Source organism: Oncorhynchus mykiss, chromosome 4, assembly GCF_057628025.1.
Source record: "Oncorhynchus mykiss isolate SJ-2025 chromosome 4, ASM5762802v1, whole genome shotgun sequence".
Lineage (NCBI taxonomy): Eukaryota > Metazoa > Chordata > Actinopteri > Salmoniformes > Salmonidae > Oncorhynchus > Oncorhynchus mykiss.
The window spans coordinates 21,355,632-21,374,430 of record NC_143025.1 but is presented as its reverse complement, the minus strand read 5'-3'; positions in this window follow the sequence as shown (position 1 = coordinate 21,374,430).

The following is an 18,799-nucleotide window of genomic DNA, read 5'->3' as shown; positions in this document are numbered from 1 at the left end:
ATGCACGCACACGCACGCACGCACACACACACACACACACACACACACACACACACACACACACACACACACACACACACACACACACACACACACACACACACACACACACACACACACACACACACACACACAATCTTATTTTCCCTAACACTTAACCCTAAACCTAACCCCTAACCGTAATCCTAAACCTAACCCCTAAACTGTGTAAAATGCCGTCTTTCGGATGGGACATTAAATGAGTGTCCTGATTCTCTGTGATCACTAGAGATCCCATGGCACTTATCATAAGAGTAGGGGTGTTAACCACGGTGGCCTGGCTAAATTCCCAATCTGGCCCTCATACCATCATGGCCACCTAATCATCCCCAGCATCCAAGTGGCTCATTCATCTCCCCTCCTCTCCCCAGTAACTATTCCCCCTTCACCAACACATTGCACCAGTGCACTCCAGGCACTGTGAGGGAGCAACACATGTATGGTATATGCAACATGCAAGTGTTTATCTACATTTAATTATTCAATTGGTCACTAATTTACAATATGACACATTAACATGAATATTGATAGTTCTGTTAAGAAACCTCTGAGATGCTGTTTATAATTAATGTACAGCTAAGAAGAATTCAAGGTGTCAGATATCTCCAAGCATGTATGAATACCACTTTGAAGTTCTTACTACATCAACTCACAGACTACACAGAGACATTTAGAATTTTCACAGCTAGAAAGAGAATAATAATCTCTCCTCTGTTTCTCTCTCTGTGGGTACATGTTTAGCATTACCACATCTGTCTCTCTTCCTCTCTTTGGGAGAAAAAGAGAAAAAGAAGAAAGGGAAAGAGAGAAAGAGGTCAGGAGGGAAGGAGTGAAAGAGAGAAAGAGAGAAAAGGGGAAAGAGGGAAAGAGAGAAAAGGGGAAAGAAGGAAAGAGAGAAAGAGAGAAAAAGGGAGAGAGAAAAAGAAGGAAAGAGGGAAAGAGGGAAAGAGAGAAAGAGAGAAAAGGGGAAAGAAGGAAAGAGAGAAAAGGGGAGAGGGAAAGAGAGAAAGAGAAAAAGGGGAAAGAGAGAGTTGCTGAGTAAACACTTAAAACCCATTCATTCACGAAGTGGCTCCAGGGGTGGAGGGGGGGAAGCATGAGAAAAATAGGGGGAATGAAAGTGGGACAGAGAGAAAGAGAGAGAAACGCGCTAGAGAGAACTCTACCCTTTTCTTGCCCAAGCTAATCAAGTACGGGCCAGGGCTCCTGAAAACACAGGGATTATCAGAGTACTGGGGCTCTATTGGGCCGGCTAGGCCCTGCTCGCTCCTGCACTGCACGCCTCACTGCCCTGCTATAGCACCGCATATGGTTCTCACACACACACACACACACACACGCACACACACACACACACACACACACACACACACACACACACACACACACACACACACACACACACACACACACACACACACACACACACACACACACAACCTCTCACTCTAACACACATACATTGTGGAGATCAGACACCAAAATAACTGAATGTACAGAGTGCACACAGAGTCAGAAAGTGAGACAAAGGACTTGTTCTGTTACTCAACTTCACTGTTACTGCCTCAGCGCCAAGTCCAACGGCTAAAGAACTGGGTTATTTGGGGTCATAGGTAATATAGAAATCAAACAAATGCTAACAAAGATTATGAAACCTCTATGAAACCTATGATGTACTGAAATATAATTCCACTGTTAATTATTTTTATAATGGCCACAGCAGCTCTCACTGGTTTATTCAGACTTAGTCCCCTAGGTCTCTGTCAGGTCAGGAAACCCTCTCTAACAGGTATGAGCAACACACCCTGCAGCGCTGCGCTCATGCCTCAGGAATGAACTACTGACACCAAAAAGGAGGTGACGTCCTGTTTTCAGATACGCAGAGCAGTTCAACAATCAGGTGACGAGGTGGAAGATGTTGAGACGCCAGGATTACTGAAGAACTGGCCAAGCCCTGTTGGCCATGTTTTACTTTGTAATGCTTTTGGGTCATTCTCACTCTCCCTTTCCTACCTATAAAGCCTAGCTAGTTAGCAAGCAATACAAGCAATACAAGCAATAACAGATTATGTGTTTTAGTGTTGTCATTGTTTCCAATTCTGAGTGGAGCATATGTAGGCCTAATTGACTTACCAACCGTGGCCCCAGCTCTTCATTACTTATCCATTTACCTTATAACCCTTCATCCTCTCCTTATAACCCTTCATCCTCTCCTTACAACCCTTCATCCTCTCCTTATAACCCTTCATCCTCTCCTTTCATTTGGTCTGAAAGGAAATACGGTTTCAATTGGCATAAAATTAAATAATGACTGTGTTTTTGTGGACTATATCAAAGCTAAATACACACCTTGTCGAGTGAACAGTTCTTTCCCAGTCAAATCAATCTACTGGCAGGATTGGAGAGCTAGTGATAGGCCCACCACTCACAGGCAACATGTTCCCACCACTCACAGGCAACATGTTCCCACCACTCACAGGCAACATGCTCCCACCACTCACAGGCAACATGCTCCTACCACTCACAGGCAACATGCTTCCACCACTCACAGGCAACATGCTCCCACCACTCACAGGCAACATGCTCCTACCACTCACAGGCAACATGCTCCCACCACTCACAGGCAACATGCTCCCACCACTCACAGGCAACATGCTCCCACCACTCACAGGCAACATGCTCCCACCATCACAGGCAACATGCTCCTACCACTCACAGGCAACATGCTCCCACCACTCACAGGCAACATGCTCCCACCACTCACAGGCAACATGCTCCCACCACTCACAGGCAACATGCTCCCACCACTCACAGGCAACATGCTCCCACCACTCACAGGCAACATGCTCCCACCATAACAGGCAACATGCTCCCACCACTCACAGGCAACATGCTCCCACCATAACAGGCAACATGCTCCCACCATCACAGGCAACATGCTCCCACCATAACAGGCAACATGCTCCCACCACTCACAGGCAACATGCTCCCACCACTCACAGGCAACATGCTCCCACCACTCACAGGCAACATGCTCCCACCATAACAGGCAACATGCTCCCACCATAACAGGCAACATGCTCCCACCACTCACAGGCAACATGCTCCCACCACTCACAGGCAACATGCTCCCACCACTCACAGGCAACATGCTCCCACCACTCACAGGCAACATGCTCCCACCACTCACAGGCAACATGCTCCTACCACTCACAGGCAACATGCTCCCACCACTCACAGGCAACATGCTCCCACCATAACAGGCAACATGCTCCCACCACTCACAGGCAACATGCTCCCACCACTCACAGGCAACATGCTCCCACCACTCACAGGCAACATGCTCCCACCACTCACAGGCAACATGCTCCCACCACTCACAGGCAACATGCTCCCACCATAACAGGCAACATGCTCCTACCACTCACAGGCAACATGCTCCCACCACTCACAGGCAACATGCTCCCACCACTCACAGGCAACATGCTCCCACCATAACAGGCAACATGCTCCCACCACTCACAGGCAACATGCTCCCACCACTCACAGGCAACATGCTCCCACCACTCACAGGCAACATGCTCCCACCACTCACAGGCAACATGCTCCCACCACTCACAGGCAACATGCTCCCACCATAACAGGCAACATGCTCCTACCACTCACAGGCAACATGCTCCCACCACTCAAAGGCAACATGCTCCCACCACTCACAGGCAACATGGTCCTACCACTCACAGGCAACATGCTCCCACCATAACAGGCAACATGCTCCCACCATAACAGGCAACATGCTCCCACCACTCACAGGCAACATGCTCCCACCACTCACAGGCAACATGCTCCCACCACTCACAGGCAACATGCTCCCACCATAACAGGCAACATGCTCCCACCACTCACAGGCAACATGCTCCCACCACTCACAGGCAACATGCTCCTACCACTCACAGGCAACATGCTCCCACCACTCACAGGCAACATGCTCCCACCACTCACAGGCAACATGCTCCTAACACTCACAGGCAACATGCTCCCACCATAACAGGCAACATGCTCCCACCATAACAGGCAACATGCTCCCACCACTCACAGGCAACATGCTCCCACCACTCACAGGCAACATGCTCCCACCACTCACAGGCAACATGCTCCCACCACTCACAGGCAACATGCTCCCACCACTCACAGGCAACATGCTCCCACCATAACAGGCAACATGCTCCCACCACTCACAGGCAACATGCTCCCACCACTCACAGGCAACATGCTCCCACCATAACAGGCAACATGCTCCCACCACTCACAGGCAACATGCTCCCACCACTCACAGGCAACATGCTCCCACCACTCACAGGCAACATGCTCCCACCACTCACAGGCAACATGCTCCCACCATAACAGGCAACATGCTCCCACCACTCACAGGCAACATGCTCCCACCATAACAGGCAACATGCTCCCACCATAACAGGCAACATGCTCCCACCACTCACAGGCAACATGCTCCCACCATAACAGGCAACATGCTCCTACCACTCACAGGCAACATGCTCCCACCATAACAGGCAACATGCTCCCACCATAACAGGCAACATGCTCCCACCACTCACAGGCAACATGCTCCCACCACTCACAGGCAACATGCTCCCACCACTCACAGGCAACATGCTCCCACCACTCACAGGCAACATGCTCCCACCACTCACAGGCAACATGCTCCCACCATAACAGGCAACATGCTCCCACCACTCACAGGCAACATGCTCCCACCACTCACAGGCAACATGCTCCCACCACTCACAGGCAACATGCTCCCACCACTCACGGGCAACATGCTCCCACCATAACAGGCAACATGCTCCTACCACTCACAGGCAACATGCTCCCACCACTCACAGGCAACATGCTCCCACCACTCACAGGCAACATGCTCCTACCACTCACAGGCAACATGCTCCCACCATAACAGGCAACATGCTCCCACCATAACAGGCAACATGCTCCCACCACTCACAGGCAACATGCTCCCACCACTCACAGGCAACATGCTCCCACCACTCACAGGCAACATGCTCCCACCACTCACAGGCAACATGCTCCCACCACTCACAGGCAACATGCTCCCACCATAACAGGCAACATGCTCCCACCACTCACAGGCAACATGCTCCCACCACTCACAGGCAACATGCTCCCACCATAACAGGCAACATGCTCCCACCACTCACAGGCAACATGCTCCCACCACTCACAGGCAACATGCTCCCACCACTCACAGGCAACATGCTCCCACCACTCACAGGCAACATGCTCCCACCACTCACAGGCAACATGCTCCCACCATAACAGGCAACATGCTCCTACCACTCACAGGCAACATGCTCCCACCACTCACAGGCAACATGCTCCCACCACTCACAGGCAACATGCTCCCACCACTCACAGGCAACATGCTCCCACCATAACAGGCAACATGCTCCCACCACTCACAGGCAACATGCTCCCACCACTCACAGGCAACATGCTCCTACCACTCACAGGCAACATGCTCCCACCACTCACAGGCAACATGTCCCACCATCACAGGCAACATGCTCCCACCACTCACAGGCAACATGCTCCCACCATAACAGGCAACATGCTCCTACCACTCACAGGCAACATGCTCCCACCACTCACAGGCAACATGCTCCCACCACTCACAGGCAACATGCTCCAACCACTCACAGGCAACATGCTCCCACCTCTCACAGGCAACATGCTCCCACCATAACAGGCAACATGCTCCTACCACTCACAGGCAACATGCTCCCACCACTCACAGGCAACATGCTCCTACCACTCACAGGCAACATGCTCCCACCATAACAGGCAACATGCTCCCACCACTCACAGGCAACATGCTCCCACCATAACAGGCAACATGCTCCTACCACTCACAGGCAACATGCTCCCACCACTCACAGGCAACATGCTCCCACCACTCACAGGCAACATGCTCCCACCATAACAGGCAACATGCTCCTACCACTCACAGGCAACATGCTCCCACCACTCACAGGCAACATGCTCCCACCATCACAGGCAACATGCTCCCACCACTCACAGGCAACATGCTCCCACCACTCACAGGCAACATGCTCCCACCATAACAGGCAACATGCTCCTACCACTCACAGGCAACATGCTCCCACCACTCACAGGCAACATGCTCCCACCACTCACAGGCAACATGCTCCCACCACTCACAGGCAACATGCTCCCACCACTCACAGGCAACATGCTCCCACCACTCACAGGCAACATGCTCCCACCATTCACAGGCAACATGCTCCCACCACTCACAGGCAACATGCTCCCACCATAACAGGCAACATGCTCCTACCACTCACAGGCAACATGCTCCCACCACTCACAGGCAACATGCTCCCACCATAACAGGCAACATGCTCCTACCACTCACAGGCAACATGCTCCCACCACTCACAGGCAACATGCTCCTACCACTCCCAGGCAACATGCTCCCACCATAACAGGCAACATGCTCCTACCACTCACAGGCAACATGCTCCCACCACTCACAGGCAACATGCTCCTACCACTCACAGGCAACATGCTCCCACCACTCACAGGCAACATGCTCCTACCACTCACAGGCAACATGCTCCCACCATAACAGGCAACATGCTCCCACCATAACAGGCAACATGCTCCTACCACTCACAGGCAACATGCTCCCACCATAACAGGCAACATGCTCCTACCATCACAGGCAACATGCTCCCACATACCATCTTTGAAATAAGCAGGTGGCAATAGCCAAAGTGCATGTTTGCAAAGTAAACCTGCTTACTTGGCCTACTTTGCAATTAAGTACTTAAGGCATACATTTGTTTGCACATTTTTTTGTTACATGTCACAAACCTCTACCGCAAAATTGTGTGCTGTTTACATTAGGCCATGAGCCAGACCCCCACATTTGGGCTGTCGGGCTCACCAATGTCTCATAATAATTTTCTTCAAGGTCTATGACCCTAGAGTTGGAAATGTGTGATAACAGTGCAGCAATGACAGCTTTCTCTGTGTTATCACTCGATTCTTTCATCCCTCCATCACATTTATTTTCCCATAAGGATTTTACCCCAAGACAATGTCAGTATTCAACAAGTTATTGCTCACCTATACCCTTTAATCATATATCATTGGAAAGCTTAGATTCACAACTATCCATCAGGCACCTTTTCGGAATGTTCAGGTCAACAGAAGTTTGAACGTTGACCTCTAGGTTACATATCAGAATGACCTGTATAAATTGCTTTGAAAAAGGAAACCCTGATTCATTTGTAACTATTTGTGCCATCGACATTAGAATGCTGGAAGCTTAGCCATAGAATTCCATCTAGTGGTGCAGCTTTGTTTTGGAAATGCAACTTTGATGATACAGGCAGCACATTACAGACACACACAGCTAGAACAGGGTTTTAAAAAAGATTTGTAGATAGAGGAGCATCACAAGATCCAAGCATTAACCCCACAACCACCAACCAACTTAATGGATCAAATCAACATGACCATACCTGTATGAAATATAATTGTAGTATGCCCAATAATATGTTAACATGTTCATAGTGATGTAGAATACACAACCAAACAAGACAGGTGTGCCGAGTATATAAATATGTTAAATTATTCACAGAATTGTGTTAAGAATGTGCCACAAAAAAACTGTCTGAATCAATGATTTTTGAATATGTTATGATCATTGATTGGAGATCATTTGTACTCTAGAGGTCAAATGTCAAAGTTCTGTTGACCTGAGCATTCCAGAAATGATATATGATTAAAGGGTATATATGAGTGTTATGGAATAGGTTAGGTGGGTCAGGTGTTAGGAGAATGATTAGACACTACCACTTCTATACTCCATCCCCTGGGGGCAGCAGCAACCGGTTAGGATGATGTGCTCTGCCAGGAAGCCTTGATAATCACTCAGGTGTGGGCAATCAGGATGATTATCAGTCCGGGAGAGATAGGAGGCCAGAAGCTTCTCAGTCAGCCGTTGCTTGTTTCCTTGTGTTAGTTAAGCCTCTTTAGTTGGTCATGCCTTAGTTTCGTTTTTTGCATGTATTTATTTTGTCACCATTAATATAAAAATCATCTGCTTGGACTGGCAAACCAAGAGGTCAAGACGGAGCTGACCCAGAACTCGGAATGTTTGCTGTCTCTTGGGTACAGATTCATATGTTAAATCAGGTTAACTAGGCCTAAGACCCCTAGACTTAGCGAGTGCAACAAAATCAGTAGGTTAGTTATTAGTTTTATAACATGAGCATTGTCATGGGGTAAAATGAATGTGATGGAAGGATGAAAGAAAGAGTGATAACACAGAGAAAGCTGTCATTGCAGCACTGTTATCACACATTTTCCAACTCTAGGGTCATAGACCTTGAAGAAAATCATGATGAAACATTGTCACCCTAAGTGAGCCCAACTGACCCCCCTGCATGGACAAAAAATGTTTAGCTGATCATCTAGCTCCACAATACTTCCGGTATTTTGCACCTGTGACACGCGCCGCTTAGTTATTGCACACCCAATAAGCGTTTGGAAAATTGGTCATGTGACATTGTTATTCTTATGATTCCTTTTATCTGTGACAGGATGAACTCAAACGTTCAGTCATGAAGATCATCAATGTAATCAAGAAGTACATTTACTTAGGTCTGTATGAAAATAGACTGATTTTGTCAACATATTAGGTTTTTCCTAATGTAGTCTACCCAATAACTAATAATGATAATAATTTGATGGGTGTTTATATATGTCCTATTTCACATATGTACAAGTGTGTATTAATACACATGTGTGAATTGGAAATGTGTTTTTTGTATATCCCAACTCGGAGAGTGGGGTCACGGCCAGGGTCTGCCATTATCAACGGTGACCCAGGAACAATTAGACTCAAGGGCACATCGACAAATCTGATTTGTCACCTTGTTGGCTCGGGGATTCAAACTATGGTCCCAACACTCTAACTGCTAGTTATAGGCCTAATGTAGGCCTAGCTTATGTTATCACCCAAAGTTATTATTCATGTGAATAATGCATGTGCAAAATAACGTTTGTAAAAGTTTTTTAAATAGAAAGCCTCCCATGCATTTCAACAGCCTTTCATGTGAAGGTCATGGAATAGCCAAAAAATAGTGATCTAGGGTAGCCTAGTGGTTAGAGCGTTGGACTAGTAACCAGAAGGTTGCAAGTTCAAATCCCCAAGCTGACAAGGTACAAATCTGTCGTTCTGCCCCTGAACAGGCAGTGTTCCTGTTCCTAGGCTGTCATTGAAAATAAGAATTTGTTCTTAACTGACTTGCCTAGTTAAATAAAGGTAACAAAAACATGTTTTAAACTATACTTTTGATTTAATGGATGGTCAGTCCTTGCATCCATAGCTCTGTATATGAATTTGAGAGTGGTTACATTTCTCCCATCCCCCATATTTTTACCCAAACAGAGGTGGGGTAATTGCTTTGTTATTTTTACAATAAGGACACTAGCTTTAACTTGGCACACACCAGCAAAGAAGGCCTAATAACTTAATGCTCTGAGCTCCTGTCTGACAGGGTGGGTCTCGTAGGCCTACCTGCTATTCATAGGGCCACCAAGGAGAAAGACAAACAAGAGGATCATACTGCATCAGAGAGTTTCTGGGGGAAGAAGAAGAACAGGTTGTTTAGATCTTAAAATACGATTTTCTCCTTTTCTGTGAGATGAAAACTCCCAGAATGTTTCTACAAGCTAAAGGAGCTAAATAAGTCTGTGTGGAGCATTCCTGGGGGGCTATGTGGCCCAGACTGGAGGAGGGTGAGTTGCGGCTTTTGGCAGGAGTGGAGGGGATGAGGTTTGGATCGGGTGTCTGGGTAGTCTTTGTGGGTGTGTGCGTGTGCATGTGTAGAGATGGGGAGGGGTTGTCGACTGAAGATCTATGAAAGCAGCCTAATCTACCTTTCAAATGTCAGAACACAAGGTTCTGAAGATGGGAGTTATCCCCCCCCCCCCCCCCCATTTTATCAAGAAATATTGTTCTGCGGAACTAAATTAGGTATCAGTGAGGTGACGCAGGCAGACACTACGTTAGACGTCAGAGTTTCAGAGGACAGAGGGGTGAGAGAGAATCACGCTCTGTGAGAGGGGACAAGGAGATCCTTTCAAAGTCTCCTCACCATCTCTTTTCATAGTGCTAGCTGTCAACAGGTACTTCTCATTCGCTCCCTCTCTCTTCAACGCACTAGACTGAATTCCACTCTGTTCTCCACTGAAAAGGGGGTAACAACTAAGAGTTGTTCTATCATACCATCCAATATTTCATGCATACCAAAGCATCTCAACCTGTCAACATATCCAAAGCATCTCAACACAAATGAAATCATTATATTGCATGGTTAACACTACAGTACAGATGTAGGAGCTTAATTTGAGCCAGTTTACAGGAAAATAATCCTCCAGCAACAGGAAATATGAATTATTATGTGGATTATAACTAATGGACATTTTTGTAGCAGTTGACAGGTTTTTCGTAAAGGAAAATCAAGTCTGAAATGTCAAAGTGGAAATTACAAACTTTTTTAAACCTCAAACACGATACACATTTTATCTTTCCAGCATTGCAGGAAAGTTGTCCTGCAACAGGGTGATCAAATTAAGACCCTATATCTGTATATGGCAGTGCATCATACAAAAAGCATACAGAAAGTTGTCTCCTGTCATTGCTACAGTATATTCCGCATGCAAATATATGCATTAAATCCAAGGCCTAATTGATTGAATGAGTGCTAATCTAGCCTACTGTTATCACCCTAGACATCAGCAGCAGCACTAGCTGTTCACCTCAAAGCACCTTTTGGCCCTGGCATTACCTGGTGATGACAAACAGACAGACAGACAGACAGTCCACCGGCAGACACCCAGCAGCCCTGATCCTTTATTCCCCAGAGAGAGCGAAGAGCAGTGATAAAACACGGCCTTTACACACACAGACTCAGACAGACAAGATAGGGAGAGCTACACACACAGACGCAGACAGACAAGATAGGGAGAGCTACACACACAGACTCCGACAGACAAGATAGGGAGAGCTACACACACAGACTCAGACAGACAAGATAGGGAGAGCTACACACACGTACATAAGCAATCACAATGTCCCATCTCAGCCTACACATGTATGCTTGTGCAAACGCACACAGGGTCACCCCACATGAGCAAGGAGAGGAGCGCACAAGCACGTGTGTGCTCGCAAACACACAGACAGACACACACGCACACACACATACACACACTGAGGGCTCCAGTCCCAGAGTTCAACCTTTATCTCCATGAAACTTCATTAAAGCAGAAAGGTCAGTAGCAAACAAGTTTCACAGGTAGGCAGGCTAGGTGATTACACTCTGTGCACCCCACCTCCCTAGTACATAGACAGGCTAGGTGATTACACTCTGAACACCCCACCTCCCTAGTACACAGACAGGCTAGGTGATTACACTCTGTACACCCCACCTCCCTAGTACACAGACAGGCTAGGTGATTACACTCTGTATACCCCACCTCCCTAGTACACAGACAGGCTAGGTGATTACACTCTGTACACCCCACCTCCCTAGTACACAGACAGGCTAGGTGATTACACTCAGTACCTGTGTACTAGGGAGGTGGGGTGTACAATCTACAGACCTATTACAATTTTTTTTGTTGCTTTGATACTATTTTCACAACTCTTAGTACAAAACTCCAAACTTGTCACACTTGTAATGCGGCCAGTCTTTCATTTATAACCTGCCATTGTGCATTTGGGGCGGCAGATACCCTAGTGGTTATGGGCGGCAGGTACCCTAGTGGTTATGGGCGGCAGGTACCCTAGTGGTTATGGGCGGCAGGTACCCTAGTGGTTATGGGCGGCAAGTACCCTAGTGGTTATGGGCGGCAGGTACCCTAGTGGTTATGGGCGGCAGATACCCTAGTGGTTAGGGGCGGCAGATACCCTAGTGGTTAGGGGCGGCAGATACCCTAGTGGTTAGGGGCGGCAGATAACCTAGTGGTTAGGGGCGGCAGATAACCTAGTGGTTAGGGGCGGCAGATAACCTAGTGGTTAGGGGCGGCAGATAACCTAGTGGTTAGGGGCGGCAGATACCCTAGTGGTTAGGGGCGCAGATAACCTAGTGGTTAGGGGCGGCAGATACCCTAGTGGTTAGGGGCGGCAGATAACCTAGTGGTTAGGGGCGGCAGGTACCCTAGTGGTTAGGGGCGGCAGATAACCTAGTGGTTAGGGGCGGCAGATAACCTAGTGGTTAGGGGCGGCAGATACCCTAGTGGTTAGGGGCGGCAGATACCCTAGTGGTTAGGGGCGGCAGATAACCTAGTGGTTAGGGGCGGCAGATACCCTAGTGGTTAGGGGCGGCAGATACCCTAGTGGTTAGGGGCGGCAGATAACCTAGTGGTTAGGGGCGGCAGATACCCTAGTGGTTAGGGGCGGCAGATAACCTAGTGGTTAGGGGCGGCAGATACCCTAGTGGTTAGGGGCGGCAGATAACCTAGTGGTTAGGGGCGGCAGATACCCTAGTGGTTAGGGGCGGCAGATAACCTAGTGGTTAGGGGCGGCAGATACCCTAGTGGTTAGGGGCGGCAGATACCCTAGTGGTTAGGGGCGGCAGATAACCTAGTGGTTAGGGGCGGCAGATACCCTAGTGGTTAGGGGCGGCAGATACCCTAGTGGTTAGGGGCGGCAGATAACCTAGTGGTTAGGGGCGGCAGATACCCTAGTGGTTAGGGGCGGCAGATACCCTAGTGGTTAGGGGCGGCAGATAACCTAGTGGTTAGGGGCGGCAGATACCCTAGTGGTTAGGGGCGGCAGATAACCTAGTGGTTAGGGGCGGCAGATACCCTAGTGGTTAGGGGCGGCAGATACCCTAGTGGTTAGGGGCGGCAGATAACCTAGTGGTTAGGGGCGGCAGATACCCTAGTGGTTAGGGGCGGCAGATACCCTAGTGGTTAGGGGCGGCAGATAACCTAGTGGTTAGGGGCGGCAGATAACCTAGTGGTTAGGAGCGGCAGATAACCTAGTGGTTAGGGGCGGCAGATACCCTAGTGGTTAGGGGCGGCAGATAACCTAGTGGTTAGGGGCGGCAGATACCCTAGTGGTTAGGGGCGGCAGATACCCTAGTGGTTAGGGGCGGCAGATAACCTAGTGGTTAGGGGCGGCAGATACCCTAGTGGTTAGGGGCGGCAGATAACCTAGTGGTTAGGGGCGGCAGATACCCTAGTGGTTAGGGGCGGCAGATACCCTAGTGGTTAGGGGCGGCAGATAACCTAGTGGTTAGGGGCGGCAGATACCCTAGTGGTTAGGGGCGGCAGATACCCTAGTGGTTAGGGGCGGCAGATAACCTAGTGGTTAGGGGCGGCAGATAACCTAGTGGTTAGGAGCGGCAGATAACCTAGTGGTTAGGGGCGGCAGATAACCTAGTGGTTAGGGGCGGCAGATAACCTAGTGGTTAGGGGCGGCAGATAACCTAGTGGTTAGGAGCGGCAGATACCCTAGTGGTTAGGGGCGGCAGATACCCTAGTGGTTAGGGGCGGCAGATACCCTAGTGATTAGGGGGCGGCAGATACCCTAGTGATTAGGGGGCGGCAGATACCCTAGTGGTTAGGGGCGGCAGATAACCTAGTGGTTAGGGGCGGCAGATAACCTAGTGGTTAGGGGCGGCAGATAACCTAGTGGTTAGGGGCGGCAGATAACCTAGTGGTTAGGAGCGGCAGATAACCTAGTGGTTAGGGGCGGCAGATACCCTAGTGGTTAGGGGCGGCAGATACCCTAGTGGTTAGGGGCGGCAGATACCCTAGTGGTTAGGGACGGCAGGTAGCCTAGTGGTTAGAGCGTTGGACTAGTAACGGGAAGGTTGCAAGATCAAATCCCCGAGCTGAGAATATCAAAATCTGTCATTCTACCCCTGAACAAGGCAGTTAACCCAGTGTTCCTAGGCTGTCATTGAATGTAAGAATTTGTACTTAACTGACTTGCCTAGATAAATAAAAATTCATTTGGATTGTAAACATCGCTCACCACACAACCATTGATTCAAAATCTATATTTTTTGTGAAATGTAATGAGAACATTGGTTTAATCCGAACAACATAATAGTGTCTTTTCAATTTGTTCTAACTACCAGTTAATCGAGTAGCAAACCATGCAAAATACGTGCTTCAAATCCCCCTGAAAAGTGCTGAAAGTAGATTACACAGTTTTCACACGATGCAGTTATCTATCTAAAATATATCTATCCAATGTGTAATCAAAAGTGTGATCATCCTTTATAACCATTCATGCAAAAAATGGTGACCTCTTTGTCGGGGAACATGCCCACCTTTTTGACCTCTTTGACGGGGAACATGCCCACCTCTTTGACCTCTTTGTCGGGGAACATGCCCACCTCTTTGACCTCTTTGACGGGGAACATGCCCACCTCTTTGACCTCTTTGACGGGGAACATGCCCACCTCTTTGACCTCTTTGACGGGGAACATGCCCACCTCTTTAACCTCTTTGACGGGGAACATGCCCACCTCTTTGACCTCTTTAACGGTGAACATGCCCACCTCTTTGAACTCTTTGACGGGGAACATGCCCACCTCTTTGACCTCTTTGACGGGGAACATGCCCACCTCTTTAACCTCTTTGACGAGTCCCTTGTCCACTGGCTCTTTAATTTCTTCCTCTCCCTTGCTGTCTATCTGCTCCATGTTGAAAGAAATGGCAAGTGTTCATACATCCCCTTTCATATGGAGACCAACTGTGCTTACCACTATGTGAAATCAATTAGCAATAACCAGTAGTCATTATGTATGGTTATCATGTATCATACATGTCATTTAGATGTTTATACTTTACAGTAGTCATTATGCATGGTTATCATGTATCATACATGTCATTTAGATGTTTATAATAACCAGTAGTCATTATGTATGGTTATCATGTATCATACATGTCATTTAGATGTTTATAATAACCAGTAGTCATTATGTATGGTTATCATGTATCATACATGTCATTTAGATGTTTATAATAACCAGTAGTCATTATGTGTGGTTATCATGTATCATACATGTCATTTAGATGTTTATACTTTACAGTAGTCATTATGCATGGTTATCATGTATCATACATGTCATTTAGATGTTTATAATAACCAGTAGTCATTATGTATGGTTATCATGTATCATACATGTCATTTAGATGTTTATACTTTACAGTAGTCATTATGCATGGTTATCATGTATCATACATGTCATTAGATGTTTATACTTTACAGTAGTCATTATGCATGGTTATCATGTATCATACATGTCATTTAGATGTTTATAATAACCAGTAGTCATTATGTATGGTTATCATGTATCATACAGGTCATTTAGATGTTTATAATAACCAGTAGTCATTATGTATGGTTATCATGTATCATACATGTCATTTAGATGTTTATAATAACCAGTAGTCATTATGTATGGTTATCATGTATCATACATGTCATTTAGATGTTTATAATAACCAGTAGTCATTATGTGTGGTTATCATGTATCATACATGTCATTTAGATGTTTATAATAACCAGTAGTCATTATGTATGGTTATCATGTATCATACATGTCATTTAGATGTTTATAATAACCAGTAGTCATTATGTATGGTTATCATGTATCATACATGTCATTTAGATGTTTATAATAACCAGTAGTCATTATGTGTGGTTATCATGTATCATACGTGTCATTTAGATGTTTATAATAACCAGTAGTCATTATGTATGGTTATCATGTATCATACATGTCATTTAGATGTTTATACTTTACAGTAGTCATTATGCATGGTTATCATGTATCATACATGTCATTTAGATGTTTATAATAACCAGTAGTCATTATGTATGGTTATCATGTATCATACATGTCATTTAGATGTTTATAATAACCAGTAGTCATTATGTATGGTTATCATGTATCATACATGTCATTTAGATGTTTATAATAACCAGTAGTCATTATGTGTGGTTATCATGTATCATACGTGTCATTTAGATGTTTATAATAACCAGTAGTCATTATGTATGGTTATCATGTATCATACATGTCATTTAGATGTTTATACTTTACAGTAGTCATTATGCATGGTTATCATGTATCATACATGTCATTTAGATGTTTATAATAACCAGTAGTCATTATGTATGGTTATCATGTATCATACATGTCATTTAGATGTTTATACTTTACAGTAGTCATTATGTATGGTTATTATGTATCATACATGTCATTTAGATGTTTATAATAACCAGTAGTCATTATGTATGGTTATCATGTATCATACATGTCATTTAGATGTTTATACTTTACAGTAGTCATTATGTGTGGTTATCATGTATCATACATGTCATTTAGATGTTTATAATAACCAGTAGTCATTATGTATGGTTATCATGTATCATACATGTCATTTAGATGTTTATAATAACCAGTAGTCATTATGTATGGTTATCATGTATCATACATGTCATTTAGATGTTTATAATAACCAGTAGTCATTATGTGTGGTTATCATGTATCATACATGTCATTTAGATGTTTATAATAACCAGTAGTCATTATGTATGGTTATCATGTATCATACATGTCATTTAGATGTTTATACTTTACAGTAGTCATTATGTATGGTTATCATGTATCATACATGTCATTTAGATGTTTATACTTTACAGTAGTCATTATGTATGGTTATCATGTATCATACATGTCATTTAGATGTTTATAATAACCAGTAGTCATTATGTATGGTTATCATGTATCATACATGTCATTTAGATGTTTATAATAACCAGTAGTCATTATGTATGGTTATCATGTATCATACATGTCATTTAGATGTTTATAATAACCAGTAGTCATTATGCATGGTTATCATGTATCATACATGTCATTTAGATGTTTATACTTTACAGTAGTCATTATGCATGGTTATCATGTATCATACATGTCATTTAGATGTTTATACTTTACAGTAGTCATTATGTATGGTTATCATGTATCATACATGTCATTTAGATGTTTATAATAACCAGTAGTCATTATGTATGGTTATCATGTATCATACATGTCATTTAGATGTTTATAATAACCAGTAGTCATTATGTATGGTTATCATGTATCATACATGTCATTTAGATGTTTATAATAACCAGTAGTCATTATGTATGGCTATCATGTATCACACATGTCATTTAGATGTTTATAATAACCAGTAGTCATTATGTATGGTTATCATGTATCATACATGTCATTTAGATGTTTATAATAACCAGTAGTCATTATGTGTGGTTATCATGTATCATACATGTCATTTAGATGTTTATACTTTACAGTAGTCATTATGTATGGTTATCATGTATCATACATGTCATTAGATGTTTATACTTTACAGTAGTCATTATGCATGGTTATCATGTATCATACATGTCATTTAGATGTTTATAATAACCAGTAGTCATTATGTGTGGTTATCATGTATCATACATGTCATTTAGATGTTTATAATAACCAGTAGTCATTATGTATGGTTATCATGTATCATACATGTCATTTAGATGTTTATACTTTACAGTAGTCATTATGTATGGTTATCATGTATCATACATGTCATTTAGATGTTTATACTTTACAGTAGTCATTATGTATGGTTATCATGTATCATACATGTCATTTAGATGTTTATAATAACCAGTAGTCATTATGTGTGGTTATCATGTATCATACATGTCATTTAGATGTTTATACTTTACAGTAGTCATTATGTATGGTTATCATGTATCATACATGTCATTTAGATGTTTATACTTTACAGTAGTCATTATGTATGGTTATCATGTATCATACATGTCATTTAGATGTTTATAATAACCAGTAGTCATTATGTATGGTTATCATGTATCATACAGGTCATTTAGATGTTTATACTTTACAAACACACATTTTATTTCTGTAGTTCTCAAAATCCATATATAGTAGACAACCTGTTTAAAATCTATAGGTTTACCAAGCGGTTAAGTGATTAACCATTAAAGCACAGTTGGATTAAGTGATGGTCAAATGTATTTAAACAAATGAGAAGAGAATCATATGAAAAGTATTGTGAGCATTGCATTGTGAAAGGCAATAATGTTATATGAAAGATATTTCTAGATGAAAACTGATTGGTGAAATAGTTACTGTGGGACTTTGTGTGTTGTACTTTGTCAATTTAAAATGTATTTAAAGTTTTGAAAAAAACTTTTTGTTGATACAAAAAAAACTATATTAAAAATAGATTTCAAACTATTTTAGGTTAAATATTTAAAATGTTGGTATAAATTAAATTTGTCCCCTGCACAAGATTATGGTCATTTTAACATCTCCTTAACAGCCAGTAAAGATCTCCCTCCCCCACACCCCTCGCCCTGTCATTCCATTGTCCTTTAAGAGCCCAAGCCCAGCTCAAAGAGCTGGGATCAGCACCCATTATGTTCCACAAGACTTTAGGCACACAAATGTCCATTCACCTGGTAGACACCTAGCTAGCCACCAGCACACACCCCTCATTAGTGCAGTGTCAGAAGTTCTGTTTCGCTGGTGCATGTCATCCCAGTCTGAGACAGCCATCCGGTCATATCTGGAATGGGGAGACTTCA